Here is a 14,367-nt window from a genome sequence, read left to right as displayed (position 1 = left end):
AGAGAGAGAGAGAGAGAGAGAGAGAGAGAGAGAGAGAGAGAGAGAGAGAGAGAGAGAGAGAGAGAGAGAGAGAGAGAGAGAGAGAGAGAGAGAGAGAGAGAGAGAGAGAGAGAGAGAGAGAGAGAGAGAGAGAGAGAGAGAGAGAGAGAGAGAGAGAGAGAGAGAGAGAGAGAGAGAGAGAGAGAGAGAGAGAGAGAGAGAGAGAGAGAGAGAGAGAGAGAGAGAGAGAGAGAGAGAGAGAGAGAGAGAGAGAATGAATCCTGGCCCAAATTTTTTTTATTTTATTTTTTTTTTTTAAGTAAAATGGCGGGAAACGGGGGACCCCATTGAAGGGCGCTTTGCCTTTCTAAGAGTTTGAATGTTTCTTTCCTTCTCTTCTTCTTCTTCTTCTGCTAGCCAGCCAGCCAGCCAGCTATTTACATACCTTTGTGAATTTGTATTTTTCCTTGACAACGTGAGAAAAGTGTTGCACCGTTCCCGGAGGTACTGCAATACCGGGTCGATGCGTGGAGCGGACGGAGCAAGCCCCATTTCCGACTCCCTGTTCGAAAAATCCATTTAATATGTAGTCCCCCGATGGGGGACGTATCAGATATTAAACTGATAAGAACAGATTTTTTTTTTTTTTTTTAACAAATTAATTTATTACCATCAATACCATTCATACTTTACAACATAATGATTCTCATTCAAACTTATATAATGGTATTTTTCCATCTACAAAACAAAGCCCCCAAAAAAAGAACTCAGGGGAGCATCATCCCTCCCCGTTATACCTAACCAATACCTTTCCCTATCTCCACGATCCTAATCTATTTCCTCCCAAAACCTAAATCACTACCAGCCCTAATCCCCCTTTCCACCTCTCCCGTGCCGCATGCTGCCCCCACCTCTTTTCCTCCCTCTTCATCCTCCCTCTTAAATCTCCTTCCACCCCCCAATCTCTCCCTGTCTTTACCAAATTCTGCCTGGCTTCCCACAGCCCCCGTTTAAAGAGGCTCATGAGAAGCCAGAGCAGAAACCTATCCCTATCTGTTCCCCTCGCTCTCCCTACACCTCTTTCTAATCTAGCCCACGTCACCACAAAATCGCTCCTGACCAAAACTATCAACACCCGTGCCCTAGCCCATACCACTCCGGCAAAGGCACAGTCCCAAAAGGCATGGCGCACAGTCTCCTCCCTGCCACAAGCAGATCTTGGGCAGGTGGGGGATCGCGCCAAGCTATGCCGGTACATGATGGAACGTACCGGCAAGCACTTGTGGAGGCTCAACCAATTCAGGTCCTTGAGCCTGTTGTCCAGGCCCCGCGCCTGCACTCCCTCCCAGACCACCGACGAGATACCCGCCACAGGCGGAGGACTCCCTGCCTGCCTGACCTCCTCGTACAGGTGCCTGTGGTCTAAACCTACTCGGGCAACTTCAACCTCGGGGTGCGCTCGCAGCCACTTGGCCGCATGGCCAAAGTGCCACGGCAGCTGTTCCGCCCGAGGACCCGTGTTAGACCACACCATTACGCTTCTCGCTTGGTACGAGAAGAACACCCGCAGGAGGTAACCGGACGGGTGTATCACCGGATGAGCCAGCTCTGTCAACACGAAGGACACAAATATTGTGTCCAACTTGAGGGGGATGTTTGGTACCCCCCTACCTCCCTCCCCGATGGGACAGAGCATGCGTGCCCTGGCGACCCACTCGTACCTGCCACCCCACATGAACTGAAACACAAGCCTCACCAGAGGCCTCCTCAGACAAGCCGGCAATGGGTAGATGTATGCCAAATACAATAGAGATGGCAATACATCCACTTTTAGGACCAGGACCTTGCCTATAAAGGACAACGACCTAGCCTTCCACATTGCTAGCTTCCTCTGTACCACTGCGATCTTCATGTTCCAGTTCAGCGTCGCTGAGCCAGAGGTCTCAAAATGGACCCCGAGAATCCTCAGGGCCCCCTCACAGAGAGATAACCCCCCGGGCACATCCGTTCTACCGCGCCATCTTCCGAAAAACTTAACGGAAGACTTTGCATGGTTCAGAACCGCCCCCGACGCTCGGGTGAAATCCCCAATGATGGCAAGGGACCTTGTCAGGCACGAGTCCTTGCATAGGAGCAAGGAAGTGTCGTCGGCGTACTGCGTCATCTTAACACGCAGCCCACCGCTTCCAGGGATCAACAAGCCCTCCACCCCTGTGTCTGCCCTAATGGCAGCCCCCAGAGGCTCCATGTACAGAACGAAGAGGAGTGCCGAGAGCGGGCATCCCTGCCTGACCCCAGACGAGAGGTCAAAAACGTCACCCAAGTGACTATTTACGCTAACTCGACACCCCGCTCCGACATATAATGTACGGATCCATCCTATATACTTCTCCCCAAATCCTAATCTACCTAATACCCTGAATAGAAATGATCTATTCACGCGATCAAAGGCTTTCGCCTGATCAAGCGCTGCTACCATTAAAGGCAGACCTCTATCTTCAACCCAGGCGATGGAGTCCCTGATCAACTGAAGGTTCCATCTAATAGAGCGTCCCTCTACCCCGCACGTCTGATCCTCGTGGACGACGTAGGGAAGGGCTGTGCGCAACCGATCCGCTAAGACCTTTGCAAGCAACTTGTAGTTTACACACAGCATGGTCAATGGCCGCCAGTTGCCAAGGTCTGTTGCGTCCCCCTTCTTGTACAGAAGTGACAGCACACCAACAGCCATTGATCCCCCTGGGACCCCTGTCTCAAGGATGGCCTTCAAGACTTCGAGTACCACCGGTCCAAGTACACCCCAAAACTTGAGATAAAACTCGGCCGGTAGACCATCCATCCCAGGCACCTTCCCTTTACCCATCCTCCTGAGGGCGCTCTCAACCTCCTCGAGGGAGATCTGGGCCTCCATCACATCTCTAATGTCCTCCGGCAACCGCCGGGACAAGTGTTCTAAAAACACATTTCCCTGCTCTACATCTATTTCCCTTTCCTTAAATAAACCTCGGAAATGATCAGTTGTCACCCTGACCATCTCCTCTCGTTTACTTACTACACTACCATCTTCTTCTCTAACTCCATGCATTACCTTCCTACTCTGCCTGGCCCTGACCGACTTAAAGAACATAGCGGAACAAGTCTCATTCTGTTCTAAAAAGCCACTATGTGCATGCTCCAGGAAAACTCGAGCCTTCTGCTCCTGCAGCTCCCTGAGCTGCGCCTTCAGGGCTGTGGATCTCTCCCAGTCAATCGACCCGCCGAGGTTGCCTGCCTCGTACTCGAGTTCGAGCAACCTTTGGATATGATCCACCTCCCTCCTTTCCTCCCTTTTTTTCCTCTTACCATATCCTATAATAAAGGCCCTAATCCTTACCTTTACTAAATCCCACCACTCTAACACCCCCTCACACATGGGCCGGAGACCTTCAAGCCCCCGAAACACCCCTGTGACGGCATTGACAAAGACCTGCTCATCCAGTAAATCCCGATCTAGTTTCCAGTACCCCCTACCGAAGAGGCAGACTGGCGACCCCACCTGTAGGAGCACCCCGTCATGGTCCGAAAAGAAGACAGGCAACAGCCGCCCAGACAACCGACCCAAAGACCTAGATACAAAGATATAGTCGAGCCTCCGCGCAACCCCCCTGGAGTTGCGCCATGTAGGACCGACCATTGCCGGAGTAGTGTGCAGGCCACCATCAACCAGACCATGGCAGGCCATTAGCCCGGTGATGGCACCTGCACTACTGTCCCCCGCTATCCCTAAATCTATGTTAAAATCACCACCTATCACCAAGTGCCTATTTGTAACACACAGGGGCGCCAGACAGTCCACCATCACCCTCCTGTCTGCCGCCGCCTGTGGCCCATACACCCCAAATAACCTATATCTAATCTCCCTATACTTGACATCAACCCCCAAAACTCTACCCTGTATTACAACAAAAGTGCTCTCTACAATTATCTCCCTATTCCCAAACAATATCCCTACCCCCGTTGAGTGCACCCCTCCTATGCCCCACAACGAATCTCCCTTTACCCACTCCCTCCTAAACCTTTCAACATCCCCTCCATCCCTCAGGTGAACCTCCTGTAAAAAACAAACATTAAAGCCCACCCCCTCTAAAAAACTAAACACCGCCCTCCTCTTAACAAAATCCCTTAGACCCCTAACATTTAAACTAAACAAAATAAACATAGGATTATATTATGAAATAAAACACCCTTAAATCCAATATTCAAAAACTATAACTACAATCACAAAGAAACAGGAGGCTCACCCGATGCTCCCCTGGTCCATCACCTCTGGCAGGAGCATCCCCTCCTCCCCTGATGTCCCTCCGTCCTCCTCCATCATTCCACCCCAGGATGCAGGTAAGGTGTTAGGATTTGGAGTACCCTGTACCCCGGGTTCTCCGCCAACTCCCTCCCTGAAAGTTTCCGGGCCGGGGCTAGGGGGTCCCATCCCCCCAAAGAGGAGTTGGGAAGCCCCAGCCAAACAGCCCCGATCCACTTCCAGGGATTCACTCTCCCCCAAGTGCTGAGGGCCTGTGGCAAACAGCGAGGCCAATGACCCCTTCCTCTCCCCCATCACTCGCTTACCCCCCCCTCCCCTTCCACACCCCCCTCCCTCTCACTGCATGTCGTTTCTCCCATCCTCTTCGCTCTATTTTTCTTTGGTGTAAGAGGCAGCGGGGAGACACCACCCCCTTTCCCCCCTATCCCCTCCGCCATTTCCCTCATCTCCTCCACTAGGAAGCTCGACCCCCACACCCCCCTCCCCCCCTCCTCCCCCCGATCCACAGCCCCTGTCACCGGCTCCCCCTCCACTGTTGCTCTTTCTCGGTTCTCCACTCCCTTTCTTTCTTTCTTTCTCCTTTTTTTCTTTTCCTGCTCCAGTGTCTTCCCTTTTTCTTCCTGCTTCCGCTCCTTGCACCTCCTCTCTCTGTGCCGTTTTCCTCTCTCGACCCAAGCCCTGGTCCGGAGGCGCCCTTTCTTTCCCTCCTTTCCTTCCCCCATCCCCCGCTCCTGCTCCCCCTCCAGCTGCAGACGCGTACGACCTGTGACGAACCGGGCACTCCCGCCACAGGTGTGCTGACGAGCCACACCCGTGGCACGCCTTGGGCTCGTCACACTCCCTCGCCTCGTGCTCAGCAGATCCACAAATTCTGCACTTCTTTATGCTACACGAGGCGAGGATATGACCATAGGCCATACAGCGCCTGCAGAAAGGGGGCTGACGTGCATAATACAACGTCCCCCTGTCAGCCCCCAGGGAGAACATTGCAGGAGGATGGAGGTAGCCACCCTGCCCGTTTGGGTCCTCCCTGAGGAGTGCCTGGAACCCTCTTCTCCCATTCCAGAATCCCAGGGAGTCCCTGATGAGCCTTGCTGAGGAGACCTTGTCCATAAACCGTCCCAGGAAAGCCCTCACCTCTTCATCTTTGACATGCGGGTTATACATTGTCACTGTTACTACCCGGAAATTACTCCTTGCCAGGCTAGTCACTTCGTAGAGGCTCATAGGCCTTTCTCCTTCCAAAGCCTTCACCTTTTTCATGATTTCATCATGTTTCTCTTCAGTGTAGCAGGTCACATCAAAGGCTCTCTCCATGGGGTTATCCTGGAGGCATAGGACATCTTTCACCAGCAGTTTAAGACTCCCCATCAGGATTGTTCTGCCAAAGGTTTCTCTCCCGAATTGCTCAACCTCCTTGTCCTTCCATGCGAAACGCACTGTGTTCGCCAATCCAACCACCGGAACCGACCGTTTCTGTGCATTGCCCTCCATTTCTTCAAAGAAAAGCTCTCTTAAACAAGAAGCCAAAAAAAGGAAAACCGGAAATTCCAACCGATCCCTTTCAGCAAAAATGAAAATCCTCCCTCCTGTCTTCCTTCGACCTCCTGACTCAGCGGGCTTTGGGACACCTCGGTGTCAAGCTTGTACTGAGCCAAAAGGCCGAGAAGCGATAACCCACAAATGGAACCATGAAACCGCCGGACCCCCGGGGGTCTCGACAGACCTCAGCGGGTGGGTTGGCAAAAGCCAGCTCCTCTCTCCCTCCACCCCCACTCACTCACTCACCCACCCACCCACCCACCGTTTCACTGGCGACAGGCAGGTGTTTTTTTGGAAAAAGTCGCTAATGCGTCTTTAAGTCACTATCCTGGCCCATCTCTGTCAATTTCTCTTGAAACAAGATACCGGGCTCTGCAAGAAGCAAAGCCGCTCCAAAAATACGTTGAACTCGTAAGTGTTCCTCTCCACGGAAGTCTTTAGTAAAAGGCGAAAGGCTTGTGCGTAATGAAGAGAAACCAGAGTCATATGGAAGTCAAGAGGTCGGGGCCCGAGACACACTCTGTGCACTCTAGGCAGGGTTCCCGCGGGTGCTCCCGGAACCCACTCTTCCAAGTTTTCGAGGGCTGTCTGTGGATAAAAAGAAGGTCACAGACACAGAGACACAGCGAGAGAGAGAGAGAGAGAGAGAGAGAGAGAGAGAGAGAGAGAGAGAGAGAGAGAGAGAGAGAGAGAGAGAGAGAGAGAGAGAGAGAGAGAGAGAGAGAGAGAGAGAGAGAGAGAGAGAGAGAGAGAGAGAGAGAGAGAGAGAGAGAGAGAGAGAGAGAGAGAGAGAGAGAGAGAGAGAGAGAGAGAGAGAGAGAGAGAGACACACACACACACACACACACACACACACAATCCTGGCCCAAATTTTTTTTTATTTTTGTTATTTTTATTTTTTAAGTAAAATGGCGGGAAACGGGGGACCCCATTGAAGGGCGCTTCGCCTTTCTAAGAGTTTGAATGTTTCTTTCCTTCTCTTCTTCTTCTGCTAGCCAGCCAGCCAGCCAGCCAGCCAGCTATTTACATACCTTTGTGAATTTGTATTTTTCCTTGACAACGTGAGAAAAGTGTTGCACCGTTCCCGGAGGTACTGCAATACCGGGTCGATGCGTGGAGCGGACGGAGCAAGCCCCATTTCCGACTCCCTGTTCGAAAAATCCATTTAATATGTAGTCCCCCGATGGGGGACGTATCAGATATTAAACTGATAAGAACAGATTTTTTTTTTTTTTACAAAATATATTTATTATCTTCAAAAACCAAACAATACACTTTCACAATTCCATCAACTTAAATATCCAAATACACCACACTACAAATAATCATTCCATAACTAATAAACTATTGCCAAATCCAAATTACCAAACAATAATCTTCATTATCCCATTAACTTAAATATCTTCTATCAACCAAACACAAAAAATCAGTCCAAAACTGCTAACTTTTACCCCACCTATTTTACAACAAAAACTCACCCATTGCTCCCCTTCTCTATCCCGTCTAACTCGTCTAACTGTGGCCCTACATTGCTCCCATCTCCCACCGTCCCCCCTCCGCTGAATACAGCAACCACCCCCGGCACCTGCCCCACCCTCAAGTCCATCACCCCCCCCTCCTCCGGACTCCGGACCGGGGACGCTTCATCCCCAAAGAGAAAGTCCGACTCTCCCTCCATCATCCAGCTTTGGGCCATCCCTGGGAGGTCATGCTCAGCGAGGGGTCTAAAAGATGAGGAAGATGGAGCCCACGAGGGCCCCGCTGCCTCCCCACCCCCCCGCACTGCCCCCCCCCCTTTTTACCACCCCTCCTCCACCTGCTGTCCACCACCTTCTTTGGCCTCTTGCACGGAGGATCATTCAGAAAAGGACTTCGATATCCAACGTCACACACCGTTCCTTCCTTCTCCTTTGCCTTCCCCATTTCCTTTTCTACCAAATTCCTCACCATCCCTCTCAACTCCTCCAGCCTTTCCTTCGACACTCCACTCCCCTCCCAATTCTTCACCCCCCTTCGCCTTTCCGTCTCTCCTTCCGGTTCCTTCTCCAAACCCTCCTCCACCTCCTTTCTCTCCACTGTTGTCTCCTCTGGTCTCTCGACTCTCCCCATCTCCTCACTCTCCTCCATCCTCGTCGCAGTCTTCTTCTTCTTTTTCTTTCCCTTTTCTCCTTCAACCTCCTTCCCAACCTCTATTCCGACTCCTTCTCCTTCCATCCCGGCCACCTCTTCTTCTGTCCCGACCACCTCACCTTCTGTCCCGTCCTCCTCTTCTTCCATCCCGTCCTCTTTCTCTGTCCCAGCTCTCTTCTCCTCTTTTTCTCCTCCACCCTCCGACTCCTTCTGTGCAGTCTTTCCACTCCCATCTTCCGGCTCCTCTCTTCCTCGTCTTCCTCCATCCTCCGCTCTCGCTCCCCCCCCAGCTGCAGACGCGTATGACCCCCTCCGAGCCGGGCAGTCCCGCCACAGGTGCGCTACCGAGCCACACCCGTGGCATGTCCTCGGCTCGACACAGTCCCTAGCCTCGTGCTCACCCGACCCACAGTACCTACACTTCATCTTGCTGCACGAGGCTAGTATATGGCCATAGGCCATACACCGCCTGCAGAACGGAGGCTGACGCGCATAATACAATGTCCCCCTGTCAGCCCCCAGGGAGAACATAGCTGGAGGATGGAGGTACCCTCCTATACCCCCCGGGTCTTCCTTGAGGAGCGCCTGAAAACTTCTCCTCCCGTCCCAAAACCCAATGGTGTCCTTCAGGAGCCTTGCTGAGGAGATGTTGGTCATATATCTCCCCAAGAATGCCCTCACGTCCTCTTCCTTCACATAGGGGTTGTACATCTTGACCGTAACTATCCTAAAATTGTTCTTTGCCAGACTTCTCACCACATAATGGCATATGGGCCTCTCCTTCTCCAGCACTCTCGCCTTCCGCATAATTTCGTCATGCTTTTCCTCTTTGTAGAAAGTGACCTCAAAGGCTCTCTCTGCTGCATTTTCTTGGAGGCAAAAGACATCTTCCACGCCCAGCTTGAGCACCCCAATCAGCAAGGTCCTCCCAAACTCTTCTCTTCCAAAAGGCTCCATGTCCTTTTCACTCCATGCAAATCGCACCGTGTTCGCCAGCCCGACTCCCGGGACTGACACATAAGGAGTCATCCTTTCCTTCTCCTGCTCAAAGGATATAAACCTTTATCGCCCTCCTAGTTCGACCTTTTGACTCAGCGAGCTCTGGGGCACCTCGGTACCAAGCTTGATCTGAGCCAAAAGGCCGAGAAGCGATAACCCACAAATGGAACCCTGAAACCGCCGGACCCCCGGGGGTCTCGACAGACCTCAGCGGGTGGGTTGGCAAAAGCCAGCTCCTCTCTCCCTCCACCCCCACTCACTCACTCACCCACCCACCCACCCACCGTTTCACTGGCGACAGGCAGGTGTTTTTTTGGAAAAAGTCGCTAATGCGTCTTTAAGTCACTATCCTGGCCCATCTCTGTCAATTTCTCTTGAAACAAGATACCGGGCTCTGCAAGAAGCAAAGCCGCTCCAAAAATACGTTGAACTCGTAAGTGTTCCTCTCCACGGAAGTCTTTAGTAAAAGGCGAAAGGCTTGTGCGTAATGAAGAGAAACCAGAGTCATATGGAAGTCAAGAGGTCGGGGCCCGAGACACACTCTGTGCACTCTAGGCAGGGTTCCCGCGGGTGCTCCCGGAACCCACTCTTCCAAGTTTTCGAGGGCTGTCTGTGGATAAAAAGAAGGTCACAGACACAGAGACACAGAGGCACAGAGAGAGAGAGAGAGAGAGAGAGAGAGAGAGAGAGAGAGAGAGAGAGAGAGAGAGAGAGAGAGAGAGAGAGAGAGAGAGAGAGAGAGAGAGAGAGGGACACACACACACACACAATCCTGGCCCAATTTTTATTTTTTTTTTTTTTTTTTTAAGTAAAATGGCGGGAAACGGGGGACCCCATTGAAGGGCGCTTCGCCTTTCTAAGAGTTTGAATGTTTCTTTCCTTCTCTTCTTCTTCTGCTAGCCAGCCAGCCAGCCAGCCAGCTATTTACATACCTTTGTGAATTTGTATTTTTCCTTGACAACGTGAGAAAAGTGTTGCACCGTTCCCGGAGGTACTGCAATACCGGGTCGATGCGTGGAGCGGACGGAGCAAGCCCCATTTCCGACTCCCTGTTCGAAAAATCCATTTAATATGTAGTCCCCCGATGGGGGACGTATCAGATATTAAACTGATAAGAACAGATTTTTTTATTTTTTTTATTTTTTTTTACAAAAAATAATTTATTTACACTCAATACCATTCATACTTTACAGAATAATAATTCTCATTCATTCTATTTACAAAATCACCAAACACCCAAACAAAAACAAACCTCAGGGGAGCATCGTCCCTCCCCGTCATACCTAACCAATACCTAACCCTTCCCTATCTTCCCTTCCCTAATCTATCCCCTTACAAACCTCACTCTAACACTCCCAGCCCTAATCCCCCCTTCCACCTCTCCCGTGCCGCATGCTGCCCCCACTTTATCTCCTCCCTCTTCATCCTCCCCCTCACATCACCTTCCACCCTCCTCACTATCCCTTCCACCCCCCAATCTCTCCCTGTCTTAACTAGATTCTGCCTGGCTTCCCACAGCCCCCTTTTAAAGAGACTCATGAGAAGCCAGAGCAGAAACCTGTCCCTATCCGTTCCCCTCGCTCTCCCTACGCCTCGCTCTAACCTAGCCCAAGTCAGCAAAAAATCGCTCCTAACCATACCTAGCAACACCCGTGCCCTAGCCCAGACTAGTCCGGCAAAGGCACAGTCCCAGAAGGCATGGCGCACAGTCTCCTCCCTGCCACAAGCAGATCTTGGACAGGTGGAGGATCGTGACAAACTATGCCGGTACATGATGGAACGTACCGGCAAGCACTTATGGAGGCTCAACCAATTCAGGTCCTTGAGCCTGTTGTCCAGGCCCCGCGCCTGCACTCCCTCCCAGACCACTGACGAGATGCCCGCTACAGGCGCAGGACTCCCTGCCTGCCTGACCTCCTCGTACAGGTGCCTGTGATCTAAACCTACTCGGGCAACTTCAACCTCGGGGTGCGCACGCAGCCACTTGGCCGCATGGCCAAAGTGCCACGGCAGCTGTTCCGCCCGAGGACCCGCGTTAGACCACACCATTACGCTTCTCGCCTGATACGAGAAGAACACCCGCAGGAGGTAACCGGACGGGTGTATAACCGGACGAGCAAGCTCCGTCAACAGGAAAGAAACAAAAATGGCGTCTAGCTTGAGGGGGAGATGTGGTACCCCCCTACCTCCCTCCCCGATGGGACAGAGCATGCGCGCCCTGGCGACCCACTCGTACCTGCCACCCCACATGAACTGAAACACAAGCCTCACTAGAGGCCTCCTCAGACAAGCCGGCAATGGGTAGATGTACGCCAAGTACAAAAGAGATGGCAATACATCCACCTTTAGGACCAGGACCTTACCTATAAAAGACAAAGACCTAGCCTTCCACATTGCTAGCTTCCTCTGAACCACTGCGATACCCATGTTCCAGTTCAGCGTCGCTGAGCCGGAAGTCTCAAAATGGACCCAGAGAATCCTCAGGGCCCCCTCACAGAGAGATAACCCCCCGGGCACATCCGTTCTACCGCGCCATCTTCCGAAAAACTTAACGGAAGACTTTGCATGATTCAGAACCGCCCCCGACGCTTGGGTGAAATCCCCAATGATGGCAAGAGACCTTGTCAGGCACGAGTCCTTGCACAACAGCAAGGAAGTGTCGTCGGCGTACTGCGTCATCTTAACACGCAGCCCGCCGCTCCCAGGGATCAACAAGCCCTCCACCCCTGTGTCTGCCCTAATGGCAGCCCCCAGAGGCTCCATGTACAGTACGAAGAGGAGGGCCGAGAGTGGGCATCCCTGCCTGACCCCAGACGAGAGGTCAAAAACGTCACCTAAGTGACTATTTACACTAACTCGACACCCCGCTCCGACATATAATGTACGGATCCATCCTATAAACTTCTCCCCAAATCCTAATCTACCTAATACCCTGAATAGAAAGGATCTATTCACGCGATCAAAGGCTTTCGCCTGATCTAGCGCTGCTACCATTAAAGGCAGCCCTCTATCTTCAACCCAGGCGATGGAGTCCCTAATCAACTGTAGGTTCCATCTTATAGAGCGGCCCTCTACCCCGCACGTCTGATCCTCATGGACGACGTAGGGAAGGGCTGTGCGCAACCGGTCTGCTAAAACCTTTGCAAGAATCTTGTAATCTACGCACAGCATGGTCAACGGCCGCCAGTTGCTAAGGTCAGTTGCTTCCCCCTTCTTATAAAGAAGTGACAGCACACCAACAGCCATTGATCCCCCCGGGACACCCGTCTCAAGGATGGCCTTCAAGACTTCGAGGACCACCGGTCCAAGTATACCCCAAAACTTGAGGTAAAACTCAGCCGGCAGGCCATCCATCCCAGGCACCTTCCCTTTACCCATCCTCCTAAGAGCGCTCTCAACCTCTTCTAGTGAGATCTGGGCCTCCATCACGTCTCTAATGTCCTCCGGCAACCGCCGGGACAAGTGTTCTAAAAACACGTCTCCCTGCTCTACATCTATTTCCCTTTCCTTAAATAAACCTCGGAAATGATCAGTTGTCACCCTGACCATTTCCTCTGGTTTACTTACTATACTACCATTTTCTTCCCTAACGCCATGCATTACCCTCCTACTCTGCCTGGCCCTAACCGACTTAAAGAACATAGCGGAACAAGTCTCATTATGTTCTAGAAAGCCACTATGCGCACGCTCCAGGAAAGCTCGAGCCTTCTGCTCCTGCAGCTCCCTGAGCTGCGCCTTTAGGGCTGCGAATCTCTCCCAGTCAATCGACCCGCCGAGGTTGCCCGTACTCGAGTTCAATTAACCTTTGGATACGATCCACCTCCCTCCTTTCCTCCCTTTTTTTCCTTTTACAATATCCTATTATAAAAGCCCTAATCCTCACCTTCACTAAATCCCACCACTCTAACACCCCCTCGCACATGGACCGGAGGCCGTCAAGCCTCCGAAAGAAACAAAAAAATGCGTCAACGAAAGCCTGCTCCTCCAGTATATCCCGATCTAGCTTCCAGTACCCCCTACCGAAGAGGCAGACTGGCGACCCCACCTGCAGGAACACCCCGTCGTGATCCGTGAAGAACACAGGCAACAGGCGCCCAGACAACTGACCCAAAGACCTGGATATAAAAATGTAGTCGAGCCTCCGCGCAACCCCCCTGGAGTTGCGCCATGTAGGACCGACCATTGCCGGAGTAGTATGCAGGCCACCATCAACCAGACCATGGCAAGCCATTAGCCCGGTGATTGCGCCTGCACTACTATCACCACCTACCCCTAAATCTATATTAAAGTCCCCTCCTATCACCAAGTGCCTATTTGTGACACACAGGGGCGCCAGACAGTCCACCATCTCCCTTCTGTCTGCCGCCACCTGTGGCCCATATACCCCAATTAATCTATACCTAGCTTCTCTATACACTACATCTATCCCCAATACTCTACCCTGCACTATTACAAAAGTGCTCTCTACCTTAACTTCTCTATTACCACACAATATTCCTACTCCTGTTGAGTGCACCCCTCCTATGCCCCAAAAAGATTCCCCCTTATCCCACTCCTTCCTAAATCTAGCCACATCCCCACCATCCCTCAGGTGAACCTCCTGTAAAAAACAAAAATCAAACCCCACACCCTCTAAAAAATTAAACACCGCCCTCCTTTTAACAACATCCCTCAACCCCCTTACATTTAAACTAAACAATTTAACAGAAATATTCATTTAATTATTTATAAACAAAACAAACAAATAACCCCAAACAGAACAAAAAAAACAGGAGACTCACCCGATGCTCCCCTGGTCCATCTCCACCGGCGGGGACGTCCTCTCCTCTCCTGACGCCCCCCCGTCCTCCTCCATCTCTCCAACCCAGGATGCGGGCAGTGTGTTAGGCCGAGTGCCCTGCATCCTGGGTTCCCCACCACCACCGTCCACCCCCTCCTCCCTGTATGCCTCGGGGCTGAGTGTAGGGGACCCCATCTCCCCAAACAGGAGTTGGGATCCCTCTATCACACAGCCCACAGACCCCTCACTTGAGTCATCCTCCACTAGGATGTAAGGGGCTGAGGCAAACAGGGAGGCCAATGCACCCCCCCCCCGCCGTTCTCTTAGCACCCCCCTCCCCCTCCCCACCCCCCTCCCTCTCACTTCCTGCCAACTTCCCCTTCTCTTCTTTCCTTTCTTCTTTGGTGAAGGAGGTAGCGGGGAGACACAACGTCCCTTCCCCGCTAACTCCTCCACCATCTCCCTTGTCTCTTCCTCAAGGAAGCCTGGCAGGCTGTCCCCCCACTCCTTCCCCCCATCTCCCCCTCCCACCCCTCCCACCCCCTCCCCCTCCCACCTCCACCCCTCCCTCCGTCCCCGTTCCCTCTTCCACTCCTTCTCGCGCCACTGTCCCACTCTCCCTCTTCTCCGCTCCTTCCCG

At 52.3% G+C, this 14,367-nt stretch overlaps 3 non-coding genes and 2 pseudogenes across 3 annotated transcripts; all 5 read right to left on the bottom strand.

The window, feature by feature from the left end:
- Window positions 1–461: 461 nt before the first annotated feature.
- On the bottom strand, window positions 462–642 carry LOC139398570 (U2 spliceosomal RNA; annotated as a pseudogene).
- Window positions 643–6,186: 5,544 nt separating this feature from the next.
- On the bottom strand, window positions 6,187–6,303 carry LOC139398575 (U5 spliceosomal RNA). The gene has a single exon (XR_011631486.1). It is a non-coding gene; the product is annotated as a U5 spliceosomal RNA (small nuclear RNA).
- A 583-nt stretch (window positions 6,304–6,886) lies between these two features.
- On the bottom strand, window positions 6,887–7,064 carry LOC139398569 (U2 spliceosomal RNA; annotated as a pseudogene).
- Window positions 7,065–9,337: 2,273 nt separating this feature from the next.
- LOC139398574 (U5 spliceosomal RNA) lies at window positions 9,338–9,454 on the bottom strand. The gene has a single exon (XR_011631485.1). It is a non-coding gene; the product is annotated as a U5 spliceosomal RNA (small nuclear RNA).
- Window positions 9,455–9,916: 462 nt separating this feature from the next.
- On the bottom strand, window positions 9,917–10,107 carry LOC139398583 (U2 spliceosomal RNA). Its single transcript, XR_011631492.1, has one exon. It is a non-coding gene; the product is annotated as a U2 spliceosomal RNA (small nuclear RNA).
- Window positions 10,108–14,367: the final 4,260 nt, after the last annotated feature.

The sequence above is a fragment of the Oncorhynchus clarkii genome, unplaced genomic scaffold, assembly GCF_045791955.1.
Source record: "Oncorhynchus clarkii lewisi isolate Uvic-CL-2024 unplaced genomic scaffold, UVic_Ocla_1.0 unplaced_contig_2031_pilon_pilon, whole genome shotgun sequence".
Taxonomy (NCBI): domain Eukaryota; kingdom Metazoa; phylum Chordata; class Actinopteri; order Salmoniformes; family Salmonidae; genus Oncorhynchus; species Oncorhynchus clarkii.
Note: the sequence above shows the minus strand (reverse complement) of the source record. Positions and strands in the feature narration are given on the sequence as shown.